This window comes from Apium graveolens, chromosome 10 (genome assembly GCF_009905375.1).
Source record: "Apium graveolens cultivar Ventura chromosome 10, ASM990537v1, whole genome shotgun sequence".
In the NCBI taxonomy this organism is placed as follows: domain Eukaryota; kingdom Viridiplantae; phylum Streptophyta; class Magnoliopsida; order Apiales; family Apiaceae; genus Apium; species Apium graveolens.
Genome location: NC_133656.1, coordinates 68321535 through 68343240, shown reverse-complemented (window position 1 = coordinate 68343240; position 21706 = coordinate 68321535). Strand labels below are relative to the sequence as shown.

The window sequence follows — 21706 nt, the reverse complement described above, 5'->3', positions numbered from 1 at the left end:
AGAAGGCAAAATATTAGCACATATAAATGCATTCCATGCACGGGCATACCTGTTCATGGCGATCGCCGGAAAGTGACGATACTCATTATTGGCTGGACTGCGGTTCCAAACTGTGCCCGGTCGACAGAGAGTTGCACAAATCAAATCCAAGTCAAAATCCTCAGCAGTCTTTTCATTCCAGTTCTCCTCCTCGGGCTTCCTCTCTCGCTGTCCAATCACACGGCGAATCGCCGCAGGATGATAATCAACCGTCAGCCCACGAACTACAGAAAACCCATTCTTTTCAGCCTTCGCGTTCGCGTAGAACTCGCGAACAACACTCATCGGTACTGCTTCGGGTGACTCACAAAAAGCTATCCACCCCTTCTCTGCAATCATGGGCAACAACTCACCATCCCTTCCTGATGGTAAAAACCCCCTCTCCTTCAGAATCGGCTTCCCCAACAGCCCAGTGTACTCCTCCTCCGCAGTTCTGTCAGTTAACCGAGGCCTTGCAGCAGTACCCCTTGATGAATCAGCAGTAGGAACTATGCTGCTGCTGTCAATAGTGCGTGCTCTCTTGGGTGCCATTGATTTGTGAATAAAAGTGTGTAAGAACTGATTTTTGATGTTTATGAGAGGGTTTAAGTGTAGGAAGTTTGTGGGAGATATGTAGGATAGGTGTATGTATATATAGGATGTGGAGTAGGTTAAATTAGATTAGGAGTGGGGTTGAGGGATAAAATCATGGGGTAATGGGAAAAGAATTCGTGGGTTTATGGGCTGTGATGGGTTTTTGTGTTTTTGTTTTTTTTTTTTTTTCTGAACTGAAAAAAATTTCTGGAACTCGACCCCTGCGCGGCCGCTCAGCATTTCTGCGCGGGCGCGCAGCAAGCTGCGCGGGCGCGTAGATGGTCTCTGGAAAAAATTTTTTCAGCCCCTGTTTTATGATTTTTTTTTTGTGTTTTTGGATAGGTTATTAACTTCTAAGGGTTCCTGTAACAACAATTCATGGGTTGCCTCCCCGGCAGCGGCGCCAAAAACTTGTTAGGGCGAAAACATGCACTAATATTCACACAAGTATACGCGTTCGCAAGTAATATAGAATACTTTCTAGTTCGTTCCCTCAGAGACTCAGACTAAGTTATTGTCTAATTAAACTCACTCACCAATGTATGACTACTTCTCAATGTTAAGATAATAACACTTAAAATTGTTGATTAAATATTAATTATAATTAACTACTTAATTAACCACTTAACTAACACTTCAATTTATCAATAATAAAACACTCATGAGATCACAACTTCATTATTACTTCCTTCTATAGCCATTGTTATTATCTTTAGCATGTGACAGTGATGACATTAATCGAATAACACGAAACTGATAAAAGCCAACTTTCATTGTACTAATACTATTCTACCAAGCATCCACAATTAAGATAGAAGTTGAATAGTCATCAATCATGTTGAGTTCCTATATGTCTACAGAAATTGACAACACAACGATTTAAGCACAAGTTATTCCTTTTGATTACATAGGGCAAATAAAACTGTTAGAGTTACCCACTAATCATGCACAACGTACATGAACCTATGCTAGCATAGCAAGTTCTAAATCTCAAGATCCACCGTCGCTTCACAAGAGATTAACACCCTATCTTATATGTTCGCGACGCACATAAGACGAATACGCACAACCAATACTAGATATCATGCAATCATCACACACAAAAGTATTAAACAATTAACTAAAGAATTCCATAATAAATCCGTTGCAACCCCATGATCACGATTAGCCCATAATAGAACTTATCGCCATCATGGGTTCATATGAAATCATGATAAACAACACAAGAAAATAATAACTAAACTAATTATATTAAAACAGAGTACGTCACAAGAGTGAATAAGTCAAAGCAAGAAAACTAGCATCCAACGTTACAACGAAACAAGAATCACAAGAAAATATGCTTCCTCTTCGCTGCAGTGTGCTAAATCGCTCTTCTTCCTTATCTCCTTCGCTTCTTGCGCCAAACACAATCTAAAACATAATCTCCTTCATATTCTCTATGAAAACGTCTCAAATCTACTTATATAATAGTCCCATAAAACTCAGATTACATAGAAGTTAGAAGACAAACAGAAGTAGAAGTCTAAAATAATTCAGCTTTTTCCCCGACCCTGCGCGGCCGCTCAGCATTTCTGCGCGGGCTGAGCGGCCGCGCAGGACCCTACTGGAAAAATTCCAGGTTTGCTCCGTTTCTTCGCCGTAATCTGCCCGTTCTTTTCCTCTCGCAATGGTGAACACATGCCAAGGCTTATTCTTGATGATTCCTCCTCCGAAATGCAACTAATACCCTGAAATGCATAAACACTAGAAAAACGCATCAAATACACAAAATACTTGATTTCAAGACACCAATTTAAGTCATTTTAAGTCGTTCTAAGTGGTATAAAATGACACTTATCAATAGGGTATAAGAGGCTAGATAACTTCATTAGTATGAGATTTTTGGAATGTGTCCAAAAATAAATCTGTACGAGTTCGGTTCAAAGCGGACAATATCATATTAATGTGAAATTAGGCACGTTTAAGCAAGCTTAACATAATTCCCGCTCGCTTTCAAAACTTGTGAGAACCGATACTTGTTTACAGGGCATACAAGTCTAATCGGTACAAAAAGACTTGGGACTAGTTACTCCCTCGTCCCGTCTCGCGACCTTTGACTAGCATATTTTTAAGAAATTAAATCCAAACTTGAATATCAAAAAATTGTTGCATTATTTAATATATATATATATATATATATATATAAATAGTTACTTTATAAATTTACGGTTACAAGCAGGTTAGCTATTTATCGTGAGCTTGTACTTTCATATCACCTGGAACTTTGAAGGGCCACTTCAGATTATTTAGGCCGAAAAAGAAATTGAACAGGGCCATGTTAGAACCAGACCTCATGTTAAGGGCCGTTTTAGATCAGTTGACGCATAGGTAAATACGTGACTAATCGATCATTTGCTTGTCCTTTGATAACCACCGTCGAGGCTTCACACATTTCAAAACATTACATATTATATGATATTAATTTTGATTTCGATTTCAATTAAATTGTAATTTACATACACTAGTTTAAATCTCGTATGATGTACGGGTTCCTGTTAATATTTAAAAATTTTATTTATCTCTTAATATTATAATTTAAAATATTTATATAGATATAATAATAATAATAATAAATTTATAAAAAAAATACGATAACGTGACATAATTTAGTAGAATAAGCCTATATTTTATCTAGTAATTTAACGATTTAGTAATTTAGCGGATATATAACACTATTTTTTTTATTAATAGGATAAACTATGATTATAGTTTAATAGGATAAGTAGACTATGTATGACCCTGTTTGATATTAGTGTTGCAGACAGCTATAACAGCTTTTCAGCGAAAAGCTGTTAGAAATGTGTTTGGTAAATTCTAAAAGCTGATGTCTGGAAAACCGTTTTTGATCTAAAAGTTGCTGTTAGCAAAAGTATGTCCCCCATACTTTTGGAAAAAGCTGTTTTCAACTTTTGCAGAAAGTAGTTATCAGTTTCACCATTAAACCTTCTCAAAAATATTATTTTTATGTAATATATCTCAAAATATACATAAATTAAAAAAATTACCAAACAATCATCTAATTTTTCTGACAACCCTTTTTCCACCAACACTTTTTCTCACAACACAACAGTTTTTAACGGCACTCCCAAACAGAGCATATATAGTAGTTTAATAATTTAGTACTTTAGCATATATATATAACACTATTTATTTATTTTCTTAATAACCAAAATTAGAGAATAACCGTTGAACCAAATTATACCTCATTCCGATTATTATAGTATAGTATAAAAGTATAAATTAGCTTTAATCTCGTGCGATATACGAGTTCCCGTTAATATTTAATTTTTTTATTTATTCTATCTTATTATAATTTTAAAATATTTATATAAATTTATAATTGAAATTATAGGATAACCCGTTGTCGTAATTTAGTATGATAAATATATTATGTCTAGTAGTTTAAAAATTTAATAGTTTAGTTAATATATAACATTATTTATTTATTTTTTAATAATATGTTAAATTGTGGTCGTAGTTTAGTAGAATAAGTAGACTATGTCTAGTAATTTAATAATATAGTAGTTTAACGGATACGTAACACTATTTATTTATTATTTTAATAATCAATATTAGGGAATAACCGTTACACCAAATTATATCGCATTTCGGTTATTATAATATAAGTATAGATGTACTACCTCCGCCCCGTGGGATTGTATACGTTTACTATTTGCACATATTTCGAGGCTTCTATAAAATATAGTTTCATAATGTTTTTTTTTAATTTTTTTAAATGAAAGTTTAAACATAAAACTTTTATTCAGAAAAAAAAATTAAAAAATATATTATGAAATCATGTTTTAAAGGAGTATTGAAAAGTATGCGGAAAAATAATGTATAAAATTTAATGGAATAGAGTGGGTATTTTTTAATTACCTTATTTACTTTTAAAGATATTAGAGTCACTAAAACTTTATTTACACAAGACACGATAAAAAAATGAACTAATATGTGCACATTTTTGTTCACAGATGCCCACTATTTCTTGATATCATGACTAAAACATCCTTATGTGATTTCAAACTATTTTTATGTGCGTAAGAATGATTTGGTCTCTGAATTTGAATTTGAGAAACGTGTGTGCACCTAATTTTAGGACGTGCACATATCAAATCCTCATAAAAATTATCCTTAAAACACAATAGAATATATTTGTTCAGCTCAAACACAGCTCATTTAGCTCGGAATCGACTCGGCTTGAATAAATTTTTTATATATAAATATACATATTACAATTTATATATATTATTAATAATTATTTAAATATTTTTATTAGTACATTTTTTTTGTCATTTATTAGTAATGTAATTATTTTATAATTACTTTATATTTCTAAATTAAACACTTAATTTTTACGTAAGGAAACTATCAAACGTTATTATCACCATCTACTCGTCTCCACATTTTTATAAGCACCGTTAAATAACTTTGTAAGTTTTATAAAAATTAAATTGAAGTAAAATATCAAAACACCAGTAAAGTTTCGACATAGAAAATTAAAAAGTAATGGATAATCTTTAAAGTTATAATGTCGCAATAGTATAATATAAAATTAAATATGTTCTTAAACCCCGACCTGAGAAAAAAATGATACTCCCTCTTTTCGTTCCATCCATTTACTTTTAGGAAAATCCCTTTTACTTTTTTCTTTTTAAAATAATTTAATTTTATAACATTAAAATTACCTACCTCCACTATATTTACCTTATATATTAAAAATTGATTGGTCAAACTACTTTACTAATTATTAGTGGAAAACTCGATTTTATTCAAATTCGGCTCAATTCGATTGTTCGTGAGTGAACTCGTATAATTTTGAATATCACTTTTCGTTTAATCTGTAAAGTAACCAATCACACTAAAACCTGAATGTGGTAGAGGAAGATCCGAATAATATCTTATATTCTTTAACACTCCCCTTCAATTATATGATACTTTTCGTTACGATCGACAACACCAAATATAACCGATACACATATCAATAACAAATATTTAAATTAAATAAATTGGGGTGGGAGGATTCGAACCCGAGTACCTCTCTAAATTAATCTCAGATATGATACCATATTAAGTAATCACTCGCACTAAAACTTTAAGATGGTAGAGTTAGATCCGAACATGATCTTATAATTTTTAACACACTCATTAAACTCGACTTACTTTTTTTAACAAAAACTCAATTTGTTGCGGACAAAACTCGGTTCGATTATATTCGTCGGCGGGCGAACGAATCCGGGCAATTTAACCATCCCGCCGCAACGTCAATATCTGAAAAGTGCAAGGGTAATATGGTAAATTAGCAAATTGCAGTAGTATATTCCATTATATATACTTGTACAAAATTTTCCGCTCTTTAAATTAAAAAAAGAACTAAGTAACACATTTCTAAGAAAAAAAAAAAAAAGAGAAACGGCCCAAGGCATCACCACTTCATTTTCTCCAATCTATTTCAGACAAAGCAAACAGCAGCAACAAACTTCTTGTTATATAAATACACACACACACACCACTTTGTATCTATATATTTCCCCCAATTCTCTCTCTCTCTCTCTCTCTCCTCGGGAGCTCCGTCACTTCATTTTCTCCTCCATCATGATCGTTCGTTAGTCATTTGTATATGTTTATGTATGTATACATCACTCTATATGCAATTACTTTATATTTAAATGCCTTCTTGATTGTTGTATAAGTTGTTTTTAAGTGTAGTGTACTTGATTTTTTGATTTTTGTGTGAAATGTTTGTTATGTTGTTGTTTGTTGAATGCGAAAATGTCGATATTTGAGTAGGAATTTGTTAGTTACTAAATAGTTATTTTGAATTTTGTAATGTCCAAGTTTCTGTGGAGTTGTTATTGTTTAGCTTGCGTTCGGATGTGAATGATAGTTGCCATATTTTGAAGTTCTCGGTCTAGTTATTGTTGTTTAGCTTTGTTATTGTGGAGTGTGTTATTTGTTTTCAACCGGTGCAATGAGATTCTCGTTAGCTTTAATTTGAAATTGAAGCTGAAGTTTTGGTGAGATTGATATCATTTGACTCGCATTTATATGTGATGGTTGCCATATGATTCTGCTGTTACTGAGTGGATATTTTGGAGTGCATTTTGTTTTTAATTGGTGTACGGTGTATATGAAAATTATTATTTGAGTTGTAGTTTTTTTGTGTAAATGTGATCATTATTGAATTGGTGTTTGAATGGTTAATATGTTTTAGCTCAATAAAAAAATTCCCGGGAAAATTTGGGGTAATTTTTGTTACAGCATGATTACTGTTATTTCCCTGTTTTTTTTAATTGGACTCTAGATTCTAGGAGTTGTAATCTTACTCTCTCCAAACACTGGGCTGTGAATGGAATGCACCGGATATGTTTAGTTTGATATTTTTTATTGCAATTACTTTTTTTGAAGTACTTATTTTTTGATTCAAGTTTCATCAAACTGGTTTTGTTAGCAGGTGTTTGAATCCGAAAATGGCTACATTTTAAATGTGATTGTATTGTTGGGATATTTAACTGAGTAGATATTTAGAGTATGGACATCGCGTGTTGTTTGCGGCAGCCCAATGTGAATATCATTGGTGGTGCTGCTGAAGGTACTTGCTATAGAATAGAGAGGTTGAATAAATGTGCTCAATTTGGTTGCAAGGTTCTCGGCCGTTCCAGGTTGTTCCTGGAAGATAGGCCGAGGAAGAAGTTGAAGAAAATTGGTTACTGTAGTAAGGGTGAATATCATAGTTGTTTAATGTATCACAGTTTACCGAAATGTTCGGGATTAGGTTTCAGATATGGCCTTGATACATCAAGAAGAGCCTTGTGGAAGTGTCAAGGTAATGATTCAGTTGCTTTTATTTCTGACAATAGTCGGATGGGGTCCACCGAAAGTAGTGACCAGGAGAGTACAATATTTGGTTCTGATGGAAGTTTAGAGGAAAATAGTGCAGTTCAAGAGGAAGATGCATCAGACGTCCCTAGTTTAGAGGACTTGCAGGAATTGTTACAAAAGGCTCGTAAGGAGCTGGAGGTTGCACGGGCTAACAGTACTATGTTTGAGGAAAAAGCGCATAGAATATCAGAAAAGGCGATAGCATTAAAGGATGAAGCAGAGAATGCTCGGAATGATGTCAATTCTATTTTGAGGTCTCTCGAAGAGATTGAAAATGAAGAGGGTATTGCAAAACAAACTGTTCACGAAGCAATGACAGCCCTTTCTTTAGCTGATGCTAGGCTTCAGTTCGCAAGTGATTTACTCGAAATTGCAAAACAAAGGAGTGGTTCTATGGAATTAGAATCAAATTCTTTGAGAAAAGACGAAGAGGCCATCTTGGCTGCTCTAAACGATATTAAAGCTTGTGAGGCTACATTGTTAGACTGTGAAGCAGAGCTGAAGCAAGTGCAGATAAAAAAAGATAAATTGCAAAAGGAATTACAGGGACTAAAGTGGGTTGCAGAGAAAGCAGAGAGTGATGCTGTGAAAGCCGAGGAAGATGTTGCTAATATAATGCTTCTGGCTGAACAAGCTGTAGCTTTAGAAGTTGAGGCTACGCAACGTGTCAATGATGCCGAGATTGCACTACAGAGGGCAGAGAAAAATTCTCCTGCCTTACTTTTAGATTGCTCAGAAAGTATACCTCAAAATCGATCATTGTCCCAAGAACAGGATTTGAGTGAAGAGGTATTCACTGAGGAGAAGGCAAACTATGAACATTTTGTTGATAATATTGTTATTAAAAGCAAAGATGTTAAACGGGAGACCACTTCTTTGATTAGCGACGTCTTACTAGATAGCCAGTTTGAAATTGGCACCCAGAATTTTAAAGATTCCAGTAACCAAGATAACGGAAGATTAAGTACTACAACATTACCGAAAGAGACTGAAATAGAAGCAGAAAAGTCTAAGAACACGGTCCAAAAACAAAAAGCGGAGACACGGAAAGATTTGGCAAAAGATAGCCCGCCACTTAGTGCTCCCAAAGCATTACTAAAGAAATCATCTCGTTTCTTTTCTGCATCTTTTTTCTCTTTTGATGTAGATGGGACCGAGTTCACACCAGCTTCACTTTTTCATGGATTTGTTGAATTAGGAAAGAAGCAATTCCCTAAGCTGGTACTGGGATTGCTACTTGCTGGATCAGGGTATAACGCATCATTATCAAACTGAACTTTTTCATTTCTGTTGGTTCCTGTAAAATTGCTTTCTATATTATTTAGTTGTCCTTATCCTCAGATATGAAGAATTGTAGTTGTTCCTTTGCCTCAAAAAGTTACTAGTTTCAGCTACCATTTGATCACATGGTTTTGACATTTCAACAGGGTTGCATTTTATGCCAACTCTGAGAGGGTAAATAAGCTATTTCCAGGTCCAGACATCATCAGTACTAGTGTTGGTGAAGTTACGTTGATTGCAAAGCCCATAGTCCTCCATATCAGGAAATTACCTAAGAGAATTAAGAGCTTGATGGACAAGCTTCCTCATCAAGAGGTTATACATAGTGCCTTTTTATTCATCTCAGTACTCACTGGATGTTGTTAAGCATGCTCATTGATTTTTTTCAATTTTAATACTGTTTTTATCTAATAGATGCTTCATGTCTACTCAGATAAATGAGGAAGAAGCTTCCCTCTTTGACATGTTGTGGCTACTTCTTGCAAGTGTTATATTCGTTCCTCTCTTTCAGAAAATTCCAGGAGGTATGAAGTTTCCTTTTTTTTTACTTGGCTAGATGTAAAATTGAAGCCAGCTAATAGTTAGTCTTCTGATATCATGTGTTTTTTGTAGACTACATTCTTATACAGTACTTATGTTTTTTAATGACGAGTTTTAATTGTTTTTCTATCTCCTTTAGCTTATTCGTAAGTTGTTTTCATATGTATCAGTTCTATGATTGTATTTATTGGGCTCAACTTTAAAATACAATGATTCTATGTTTACGATCTTCTTAAACTACACGCTAATATTGCATTTGCGCTTGTATGTTGTTGCAGTTTTCACTTATCTTCTATATATATATATACTTAACTCCTATATATATATACTTAACACATATATATATATATATAATATCCATGCATTCAGCTGACAGAGTATTTTACTGTTTGCTCAATGTCTAGGCAGCCCTGTTCTTGGTTATCTAACTGCTGGTATACTGATTGGACCTTATGGTCTGTCTATCATTCGTCATGTTCATGGAACAAAGGCAATAGCTGAATTTGGCGTTGTCTTCTTGATGTTTAATATTGGTCTTGAGGTGTGATTTGTGAAATCTTCGAATTTAACTTGTCGCATGACCTTTCAGTTGTCACTAGTAGTTTTTACTATTATAAAATTTAGAGTTGATGTAGAGATTAGTTTTCATTTGCAGCTTTCTGTGGAAAGACTAAGTTCCATGAAGAAGTACGTATTTGGATTGGGTTCTACTCAGGTAGATGAGATCATTCACTTGCAGCTAATCAAGTTTTGCCTGGTTAGAGTTACCTTATTTTATTATACATGATACAGGTCCTCGCAACTGCTATGGTGGTCGGTTTAGTAGCACATTTTGTTTCGGGACAAGCGGGTCCTGCTGCCCTTGTCATCGGGAACGGTTTGGCGTTATCCTCTACCGCTGTTGTCCTTCAGGTAAGTATCCTAATCAGCTATGTCCAACTATATCAAAGGATTAGTTATATATGTGTATTATTTATCAACGTATCTTGTTTTTGGAATACAAAGTGTTGCCAGACTTACAATGATAATAATTTTGTAATGAGAAAATGGTCCTAGAGTCTAGATATCAATTATCATTGAATGGTCTGTTCTAATATGTGTAAAAGTTTCATTCTAGTTTCAACTTTCAAATGCCTACATGCTTGGTTAATATTAGTCTTTGCCTTTGTTACCCATACTTGAGTGGAATTGTCCAACCTGATTATGTGTCCAAGTGTCAGGACTTGGAAATTTTTGAAAAATATGTTAGCTTTTACCCTAAACTAAGTGTCCTCACCCATGTCCTTGTCTCGAGTGTCCGCAACGGGTACTTGAGGCTATACGAAAAGTCGGGGTAACGGAGGTCTTTGCCTCTGCCGAGCAATATATCCAATTTTTAAAAAATAATGCTTTGAACTGTGCAATAAGGTCACCCATAACACGTTGGAGACCACACCTTTAAAGTGGAAGACCTGAAAGAATTAGTGGCCTCTTGATTTTTGGGAGTATAAAATGCTTAGACATGCTCAAATTATGGAGTCATAAATTACATTTTACATGTGTAGTTTACTTTTTTAATCTCTGTATCATCAGTTTTGTTGTGTTTAATTCTCGACATAAATCTTCCTCATTGTCCACTTTACCAAAATCAAAGGTGCCATTTTACATTTATATATATAAAACGTTTATGCTTCTTTTCAAGAGCACAGATATAATTATTTATGAGAAGATCTAGCATTACAGCATCATCTTTTTTGTTTTTGAGTATGCAAAATTTGTTTTAGATTTTGATTTTCTGTAGTAGAATAGTGAATAATCTATGTAAAAATATGGCATTGAAGACGTGCCTAGCCTTAATTTAAATAATGGGACTGATGGGTGTGGAGGCATCACATTGTAAGGTGTTAAGCAAGTATCAAGAAGAAAAACAAAGAAAAATGCTGAATTAAGCAATCTAACTTAATATGGTCAGCTGTTGGTCAACAATGAGTTGATGACAATCAAACAAAAACAATGTTGTGAGCATTATTATAATATTGTAAACTTGATATCATAAAGTTTACTTGGATTCTATATACGTCAACTAATTAAAATAAATAACAGATGCTAGGTGATACCATATTAATATGTTAAACTCCCTGTCACAGGTATTGCAGGAAAGAGGAGAAAGCACATCACGTCATGGACGAGCTACATTCTCTGTGTTACTTTTCCAGGTAATTATCTGCTCTTCATCCTAACGCAATTATGCACTAGTATTGTTTCTGGAGCCTTATATTCATTTTCTAGCTCTTAGTAACTGCTCTTGAACATATCTGCTTTGGCGCACTATACCTCATGTACTTGTAATAATCTCTAATGCCCCTGTATGGAGATCCATGGTAAGGTGCCGACAAGCCATAGGCTTTCTGAAACTGTTGTACTGTTGCACCTCTATCCTCAATTATTTTCTTTAGCTTCTTTTTCTTAATGTCCAATATCTTTATTATGTTGTGCTCATATGTTTGGACTTTAATGCTACTGGTTTACATTTTCACTAATTTATTTGTTCACGTTTTACTTCTCAGGATTTGGCGGTTGTGGTTCTGCTAATTCTCATACCTCTCATTTCACCAAACTCTTCCAAAGGAGGGGTAAAATATCATATTTTGCTTAGCTTGTCTTCTCTATTTCTGTGATATATTTGGAATATTTTTTCCCAGTAGCATCCTTCATTTTGTTTTGTTCCATATACTTAAATATATCTGACCATGTAATGCCCATTAGTATTCATTTCTATTTGATTTTTTTTTTTTTGCTAAATATCTATTTTGAATTTTAATTAAAAGAAACGGAATAGTACTCTTCCTTCACTTTCCTAACTGGAATGCTTATTTTAACTACCAGTGCCATAAATGCCTTCTGTCGCAGCAGAAATATTAGTTATAATGCACAATCTTCTGAACTCTGCAGGTTGGTTTTCAAGCAATTGCTGAAGCTCTTGGATTAGCAGGCCTTAAAGCAGTTGTTGCTATTAGTGCCATTATTGCCGGAGGACGCTTGGTAAATTTTCATTCCATGTAAAATGCTTCTGGAATTTTTATGTGATTTAGAAGTTATTTGTGAATAAAATATGGAACTGTTAGGAAGCCTTGATATACCTAATTCCAGGATATATTGAAATTTATAATCAACTATATTCTTGTTACCTGCAGCTTCTTCGCCCAATATATAGGCAAAATTGCAGAGAATCAAAACGCAGAGATATTCTCTGCAAACACGCTGCTCGTTATTCTTGGTACAAGTCTCCTTACTGCAAGGGTATATTGACGTGTATAAATAAATATTATAATGCATGTATTTCAGCCAAATAGTACCCCTCAGGTATTTTTTGTATGAAAACAGGCGGGACTTTCCATGGCTCTAGGTGCATTTTTGGCTGGTTTGCTACTTGCCGAAACTGAATTTTCCCTACAGGTGGAATCAGATATTGCTCCATATCGTGGTCTTTTATTAGGTCTTTTCTTCATGACGGTAGGCCTCTCTATTTGCATTTCTGGGACACCCGACTACTAATTTGCATGTATAAATTATAGGAATCACTTGCCTGATTAATTAAAAGTAGGTTACAACTTCTAGTTTCTTTGTTAGGTTTCTTAGGGTACTGTAGTTTTTATACTTTTGTTTTCTGGATTTTGGCATGCCACATTTATCTTTTATTAAACTGCATGTTATCCCCTGGTTGATCATATTACTGTTGTTTATGTGTTTCATTGTTACTGTATAGTGTTGTTTAAACTAATGGTCTGTACTGAAACAACCTTTCTACTTTTACTGAGTAGAGGTAAGGTCTGTGTGCATCTTGCTTTCTTGTATTCGTGTATCATATCTGTTTTGTGTTGTTGACGTTGGGGGTTTGGGTAACAGCTGCTCTAGTTTTACCAACCGAGTAGAGGTAAGGTCTGCGCATATCTTACTCTTCTAGCGGGATACAGTGGTTAGGTAGCAAACTTTAGTGAATTTGATTATCTTGTTGTCATGATTTAACTCCTAGGGGTACCATAAAAAATGGGAGAGAGTTTTAGGACTGTTGATTACATTTCCAAATTTAAGTGTCTCTTGGGTTGCTGCAATCTAGATCTTTAAGCCATACTCATTGTGCTCCTGTAGTTTGATTACACGACCTATTACTATAAATAAAGGTTTTTGTCGTTAAGTTTGTTGGTGCATGCTCTATGTCGATCAGTAATGATAGTTACTTTAATCTTTGCAACTAACATGATCTGATAACCTTTGACTTTCAGGTTGGAATGTCCATTGATCCAAAACTTCTTCTTTCAAACTTTCCAGTTATTATGGGCACATTGGGATTGCTTATTGGTGGCAAAACCATATTGGTAGTACTGATTGGTAGAATTTTTGGTGTTTCAACTATATCTGCAATAAGAGTTGGCCTCTGCTTGCTCCAGGAGGAGAATTTGCATTTGTTGCTTTTGGTGAAGCTGTTAATCAGGTTTTCAACATTACACTTTGTTCTTTTGCTGTCATTCTCTCAATTGACAAAAGGTTGTTTGTTTCATATAGTAGTTCAATAAAGCTTTTGTCCTTTAATTTCTTGAGTTTGATTCTGGATGACACTTGAGAGAAGAATTATATATATATATATATAAATATAGCTTAATATATCTATGTACTTATTTTTATCAAGTTATTGGCGTAGATGTCCTGGTGTCTACTGTGTTTCGACTTGTATAACCTTTTTTGGTAGATTTAGTATGCCAATAATGGTTATCACGGCGCCTAGTCGAGCCTTGACGCCCGAGTACCTTCGAGAAGACTAGGTAAAAAGTCGACAAAGTGTTCATTATACATTATACATATACGTACTAGATTTAACTTGTAGTATAACTAAACTCATCAATTTCATAATTTAAATAAGAAGCACAAGAATATTAAGTTCTAAATAAGCATAGTACTGTATGTAACATCAATATTTCAAATATAAAACTTATCCAAGCAAATCAAAAATATGATGAATATCAGGCAAAGTCATCTATCGTAATATCATTTTCATCTCCATCTGTTTGTTGTGTAATGTCAATCTGTTCATGATACACCATTATTATGGTTAGGAAGAGCGTCTACTAGTCAGCGAGTCGTCGACTAGTCGTGTTCGTGATAACAATGGGCCTAGAACCTCAGACGAACTAGACATTACTATATGGGATTATATTAAAGCCGAACAGGAGATATCTGGTCAGTTGGACTCTGGGCCGGTTATATAATTGTTTTTAAATTGTTTAGTTGGGTTAAAAAAATACGAGTTATAAAAAAGAGTCAAAATAGTATAAATAGATATAATTGGGTTAAATAGTATATTAAGAATTATGTAAATTTAATATATGGTCCAATTTAGCCCTCCTTTTACCTTGAGGTTCTACGAAAGCTGATAAATAAACATTGTTAAAAAATGGGCTTCCGAAAGTAGGGTTTTATATAGTGACTGCATGAGTTTTATATTTATCAATGTACATGCCCGTGCCTTGCATGGGCTCTCGACACATGTGTTTCTACATGAATCTCCACACAACCTGATATTTCATCAATTTAAAATTACACTAACGTGTTCTCATTTTGAAATTTTGAGTATAACTTGATTACGGAACGGTCACTAGATACAATAATGATGTGTGTAAGCTAGTTTTCAGGACTGAAATGTGTATTACTCCTAAAATCAGTGCAAAAAGTCCGGACAAATTAAAAGTTACCACAAACCTTGCCTGAATAGAATTGATCATTGTTTAGGAGACTGAGATTACTGAACTCATATACATTGCTATCCTTGTGTTAGAAAAATTAGTCAATATCCAGAAACAATCTTTTAAAATTGGATGTAAATTTTATTCCCATGTATGAAATTATGACTTGTGAAAATTCTAGATATAGAGACCAAATAGTCCTTTTTAAACATAGAGTAGAGACTAGATTTTATGATACACAACTTGTTAATGTAATATTGATTTCTTCTTTATAGTTTTAGCTTTGGTAATGGTTAGGTTCCAGGAGGATCATAAATCATAAGTGATACTGTGCAGAAAGGTCAGATGTAACTATTAAAAAGAAGTGATTGTGATTTCAAAAGACAAAGTAATAACTACCAGGAAAAGAATAACACAAATCTCTCTAAATAGGAAATTGAGTTTCAGAATTTTCAAGGAATAACAAACTATGCTTGTTGACATTTATGATGACAGTCTAATAACAGTGGAATTCTCTTAAATGAGTCCTGATTATGTAGACTTGGTTTAATATGAAAATTATACCATTCATTTTCACTTAATTAGGTTGATGTTATGGTTGAGTTTTGTGGTTTCAATTAAACCTAAATTTTAGTGAACTCCATCTAGATAGAAATTAAGTTTCAGAATTTTCAAGGAATTTCAATCTGTGCTTGTAAACTTTTATAATGACTGTCGAATAACATCTGAATTCTCTTAGTTGGGTCCTGATTACGTGGACTTGGCTGAATATGAGAACTGTACCATTCATGTTTTACTTGATTATTATTTTCTGTGGTTGAGTTTTGTGGCGTCTTCAAACCTAAATTCTAGTTGCTGCTTCAGGGTATCATGTCTTCTCAGCTGTCCTCTCTTTGTTTCTTGTGGTGGGAATCTCAATGGCACTCACACCATGGTTAGCTGCTGGAGGCCAGCTAATAGCCTCTCGTTTTGAGCAGCAAGATGTGAGAAGTTTATTACCTGACGAGAATGAGGTAAGACTTCTACCTTAACTGTTTCTGCAATCAATCTGCTAGTAAGATGCATCTGATGACATTTTATCTAATACTACTTAATTTTTCATTATAAAATTTGTCTTCCCGACTCCACGGTAAAATTATATATTTTTTAAAAAGCCACCCAGAATTAGTCATGGATTAATAAAATTTCATTTAATAACGTGTAGGTGTTGGTATTTTGTCAGTCCCAATCACTTGAACAATATTTCTGTGATAATTTCTTTTGTATTTCCCCAGGGAGATGGTACAACGGTCTAATGTTTATGGGATAAATAAAATAATGAGCTTTTTAGGCATTTATGATACAAGAGCGATTGTAACTTATTAAATCAGGCAACTAAGTGCTGGCATATCTATTTTCTGAGTTGGTTTAGATGAGTTCATTAGGTAAAATATCTGATGGTATTCCTATGTAGGCTTGTGTCGGAATTTTCTTATATATCTTTAACGTGTTGAGGTATTTGATGTTATGAATACTATTTTCTTCTCTTTCTGTATACCTGCAAATAAGATAATAATTAATCATGCCACAGGGATCATGATATTTTCATACCCCTGCTATGCAGTATTTGTTTTCTTCCACAACTGTAATGAGGTAGTGATAGATTGATTTCCTTTTTACGCTCCAGATTGTAGAAGTATATTAAGTGTTCGAAGTTGCACTTACAGCTCTGATCTTGCTGTCATTTGTCCAGATAATATGTTTTTTTTGCTGATATTCCTACCTCCTCTCCCTCCTCTTTGTATTGTATTTGCTTTTCTTCGCGTTGTCTTGGACCATAGTATTTGGGTATTTACAATGCTTGTGATTTTCAGACTGATGATTTGCAAGATCATATTATCATATGTGGATTCGGACGTGTTGGCCAGGTATTATCAGCTGTCCCAAATTTATGTTTTGTTCTCTATTCTGCTCTACTGATAGACAAGACTTTTTTGTGAATTTTACTTTGGTTCTGTTTGTGGTCAGATCATTGCCACAACTTCTTCTGAGAGGCTTATTCCATTTGTTGCTCTGACGTGAGGAGGTATGTATCACATTTCTGTGTTTAGATCAAAGTAAACGGATATATTGAATTCGTATTAGATGCAGAAATGCATTTTGTTCCTGGTAAATTTATAGGCTTCGTTGAACCCAACAATCATTCTATATTTCGAGTTGTGCACATACTCTACTTCTGTAACCAAGATGATTACTATTCCCTAATTTTATCTTCTTTTTTAATTAAAGAATTTTTGCTGGAGAGTGTACAAGTTACAAACAGATCTATCAAAGTACGACCTAGATTATGTTAAAGAAATTTTCCTGTTAAGTATCGTGGCAAAATTCATATAACAACGGTAGATCTGTGATACTAGCATTTAGGGAAAACCTTATTAATCTGTGCAAGCTGAGATGCTGCACTGGTCTGACTGAATGTAGTGACAAGGGAGGATTTAATACATTTCCACAAATGTAACTCGGGACAAGAAATTTTCCAAAGAAGCATTTATTAAATCATTTGTTTGATTTTTTAATCATTAAAATAATTCCTTTGCACAGATTCTTGTATAGAAAAAAAAGTACATCAGTGTCGTGCTTGCAGAATTATGCCAAAGTAGTGCTCAAATTAAGTTTAAATGTTTTGTTCCTTTTTTAATCTTTTTTTAGTTCACATTAAATTACCATATATGTTGCATGGACTCTTTAGATTTCGTGAAACACCAATGTCAAAACCAAGCGGTTGTGACTGAGGATCCTACAAAGAAAATTGCTGTAAAACAAAAAAATTCTAAACAGAATGCTAAACTATGTTAATTCAGCATCCTTCTGACACAGCCATGTCTGTAAATACTTTGTCATTTGTATATAAATACTTTGTGGTTTCCAGCAATATCATTGTAAGAAAAATTTCTCATTTGCAGTGATAGAGTAGCTGTCGGGCGTGCACTTGATCTTCCCGTATATTTTGGAGATGCTGGTAGTAGAGAGGTAACGTAAATCTGAGAAACTTGATATGTTTTTAAGTTAGTTCACCTAATCACCTTTTGACATTTCTCTGCGTATATGTTTTTCAGATCCTCCATAAAGTTGGTGCGGAAAGAGCTTGTGCTGCAGCAATAACTCTAGACACTCCTGGTGCAAATTATAGAACTGTCTGGGCTCTGAACAAGTACTTTCCTAATGTAAAGACCTTTGTACGAGCCCATGATGTGGATCATGGACTTAATTTGGAAAAGGCTGGTGCAACAGCGGTAGCTTTCTGTTAATTGCATCTTTTTTTTCCTCATTCACACGTCAAACTTTTCTCAAGTTATCAATGTAGTAATCACATGATTTATCCTAAATTGCTTGCTTATTACTCATCTTTGCTGACTGCCGTTACTCATATATTTATAATTTTAAAATTTGAGTTGTATCTTCTACAGGTTGTCCCAGAGACCTTAGAACCAAGTCTACAGTTAGCAGCTGCAGTTCTTGCACAAGTAAGTAGTATGAATATATTGCTACAGAAACAATTTGATGTGACAACTTCTTATCAGCCTTGCCTGTCAGTTGAAATTGGTGGTGACATATGATCTAAATAATTTAAGTAAAAATGGAAGTTTTCAGTTAGGGAAAAACACAAAAAATGGTAACTTTCCTTAAGATCTCTAGTATAACATTTTTATCTTTATCATAGATTATATTTGAAATGTGACTCGGAACTTAAAACATTAATCAAGTTCCTGGTGGTTGAATCTGTTCACAGTGCATCTATAGGAGTCTATATGGTTAGTATGCCATTACAAAATACTGGTTAGTTCTTTGTTTATATGAACTGCAAATCTGAATTGCCATTTGCAACATTGTTTATACGGAGTCTCCGTGGTGTACATAAGCTCTGATATATTAACATGTCATGATAAGGTGATATAAGATTAGGATATTAGTTAGTGACAATGAGTATATGAGTTATGGAAAGGAAAGTCTATTGATCTGCTCATTTGAACCTAGTAAGTGCAATGATACTAGTTATTTTTGGTTGAGGTGGTTGTTAATGGTATTGCTAATAGCACGGACCCACCCAACTAATATCATAGGATCATGTATTATCCTGTAAATCCTCATCTTCTCTTGTTTTGATGATAGGCCAAACTTCCAATGTCGGAGATAGCAGCAACAATTAACGAATTTAGGTCCCGCCACCTGTCTGAGCTTACCGAGGTATTTATAGATTGCTTTAGTGCAAAATCTATTTATTATTTTTTGGGGTTGATGAAGTTTTTATGTTCCTGAAGTTTACTTACTCTTGCATACTATGTGCAGCTAAGTGAAACTAGTGGAAGTTCTCTTGGTTATGGATACTCGCGTATGATGACTAAAGTCAAATCTCAGACTACAGAGCCTTCAGACGTTAGTCAATCACCTGAAGGAACGGTGACACTATAACAATGATTAAAAACACAGATTATGAAAAGCAAGAAGAAACATAGATAAAGAAAAATTAAAATCAAAACCTTAAAGACTGTATAGCAGAAACTGTCCAGTAGGCATAAATTGTACAGAAATATCAAATATACCAGCAGAAGACTTGGACTTTTCCATGGATCCGTACTAGCTTATTCGTTTAATTGGATAAGCAAGCTCTAATAAGTGTTTGTCACAGATTTTCCCTAGGCAGAATCTTCCTGTTCTTATGTATTGGTGAAGAATGGAACCTTTCATCTGTTGTGGCCGAGGTTTCTTGCTTGAAATGAAATTATTTGAGCTGGCCTTATTGATAGTTGATGCATTTTACTCATTCTGTGCATCATCATCTGAGTCGCTAACAATTTGGCTGCAGTGCCATACAAAAGGCTGTTTCTTATCGTGTATACTTTTATGCCCTCGGAAATGCACCATTGTTACTGCTAGCAGTTTTGCAAGGATCATTGAAACTAATTATTCTTTTAATTATTTTGTTTTGTGACTATTCTGTGAATTTATATTATATATCAATTTCTAATCAATTTCCCAAAGTAGGGCTTATAGTGCTTTTCATAATCACACGAGTTTAATGAATTTATAATGCTTTTTATCTAAGAATAAATAAGTTTTGCTACTTATTTATTTATAGTGCAATAGAACCACATGAGTTTAATGAGTTGATTATATACGCTCCTAATTCCAGAACATGCGGGAAGGTAACTAATTAATATCAAGAAGATAATTAGTATATACAGAAGTAAATAGCATATCGAGAAGATAAATTAGTATATACGGAAGTAAATAACTAGATATGAGAATCTCCAACTGACTCATCTAGAAGTAAATAGCTGGCTAAGAGCAATAGCTAGTGTTATGCCCAAAATTTGGCATTGAGATTGATTCGGGTCAAATGCGGCTTACAGACAGTCAAACCCGATATTGCATTGTGGAAGAGAGGACGCGTCCAGTACCTTAGGACGCGCCTACTTTGGAAGAAATAAGTTACGAAGCGAGAAGAGTGCATGGTCAAGGGAGGACGCGCCCAGAATTTATGGACGCGCCAATGTTTATGAAAATGCTTGGCAGATGGAATCTTATGGTGATGGGCGCTCTAGGGCGCGTCTAAGTTAGCGAGGACATGTCATAGGAGGCGAAATGCTGTGTATGATGGTTTAGAGGGGATGTTGCAAGTTTGATGAGGTTAAGGACGCGCCCAAAGCTCTAGGACGTGTCCTGTGATTTTGATTGCTATAAAGAACGATTGATGAGGAAACAGGTTTTGATTTGTGGGAGTTAGGACGCGCCAATTAGAAAGGACGCGTCCTGAGTTTGATCTGTGTACATTTGATGTTGAGTTCAAGACAAAGCTTGCATGGAAAGGAGCGATGGAGGATTATTTTTACTAATGTGTTTGTTGCAGGTACTCTATGAAGAATTCCCTCCTTGAGATGGTCAAGGAGGGGGATGTCCGTGAAAAGCTTGAAGGCCTCCAGGGGTATGCCTGATGATTGAAGGCCTCCTCCTGTATTCAACGGGTGTCCTCGTTGGGGATGTGGGGTTTACTTTGGTGTGTGCTTTGGGAGCTCTGTTCTTGTATTCAACGGGTGTCCTCGTTGGAGAACTTTGGAGTCATCCTGCACTTTGCACCCAAGAGCTTGGGATCACCTGTCCTGCTATCTGGTGGGTTATCCTCATTCGAGGGACAGGGACGCGTCTGGCACTTGGGGTGAACCGTGGCTATACCTGCGTTCGTAAATCAAGGGAGATAGCTGTAGCGGAGTGTTATCCTTGCGCAGGGAGATGCACTATCCGTGAAGTCCTACGATTACGGACGAGCCTTGGGCCTTTGCGGTTGGGCCTCATAGTTGGACATTCCTAAAGCTAGCGGAAGATGGATATCGGATGGGCTTCTACTGGGCTTAGGAGTAAGAAGTCTCAACGCGTTAGACTTCTTGTTCTACGAGAACTACGTCAGGCTTGATCCCTATATAAAGGGTACGTAGGCACATTGAGAGGGTAAGAAGTTGAGAGCTGATAAGGAGCCCCACTTACTCTGATCAATCTCAGCCTAAAACAACCACAATCAACCATACACCGCTTAAGTTTCCGGCAAAGAACCCCGTCAAGATCTTAATTCCGGCGAGAAACCCTCAATCTTTGTTGAT

General features: G+C 34.9%; 1 pseudogene; it reads left to right on the top strand.

Annotated features, from left to right (window-relative positions):
* Nucleotides 1–6040: 6040 nt before the first annotated feature.
* On the top strand, nucleotides 6041–19857 carry LOC141693446 (K(+) efflux antiporter 2, chloroplastic-like; annotated as a pseudogene).
* The last annotated feature ends 1849 nt before the right edge of the window (nucleotides 19858–21706 follow it).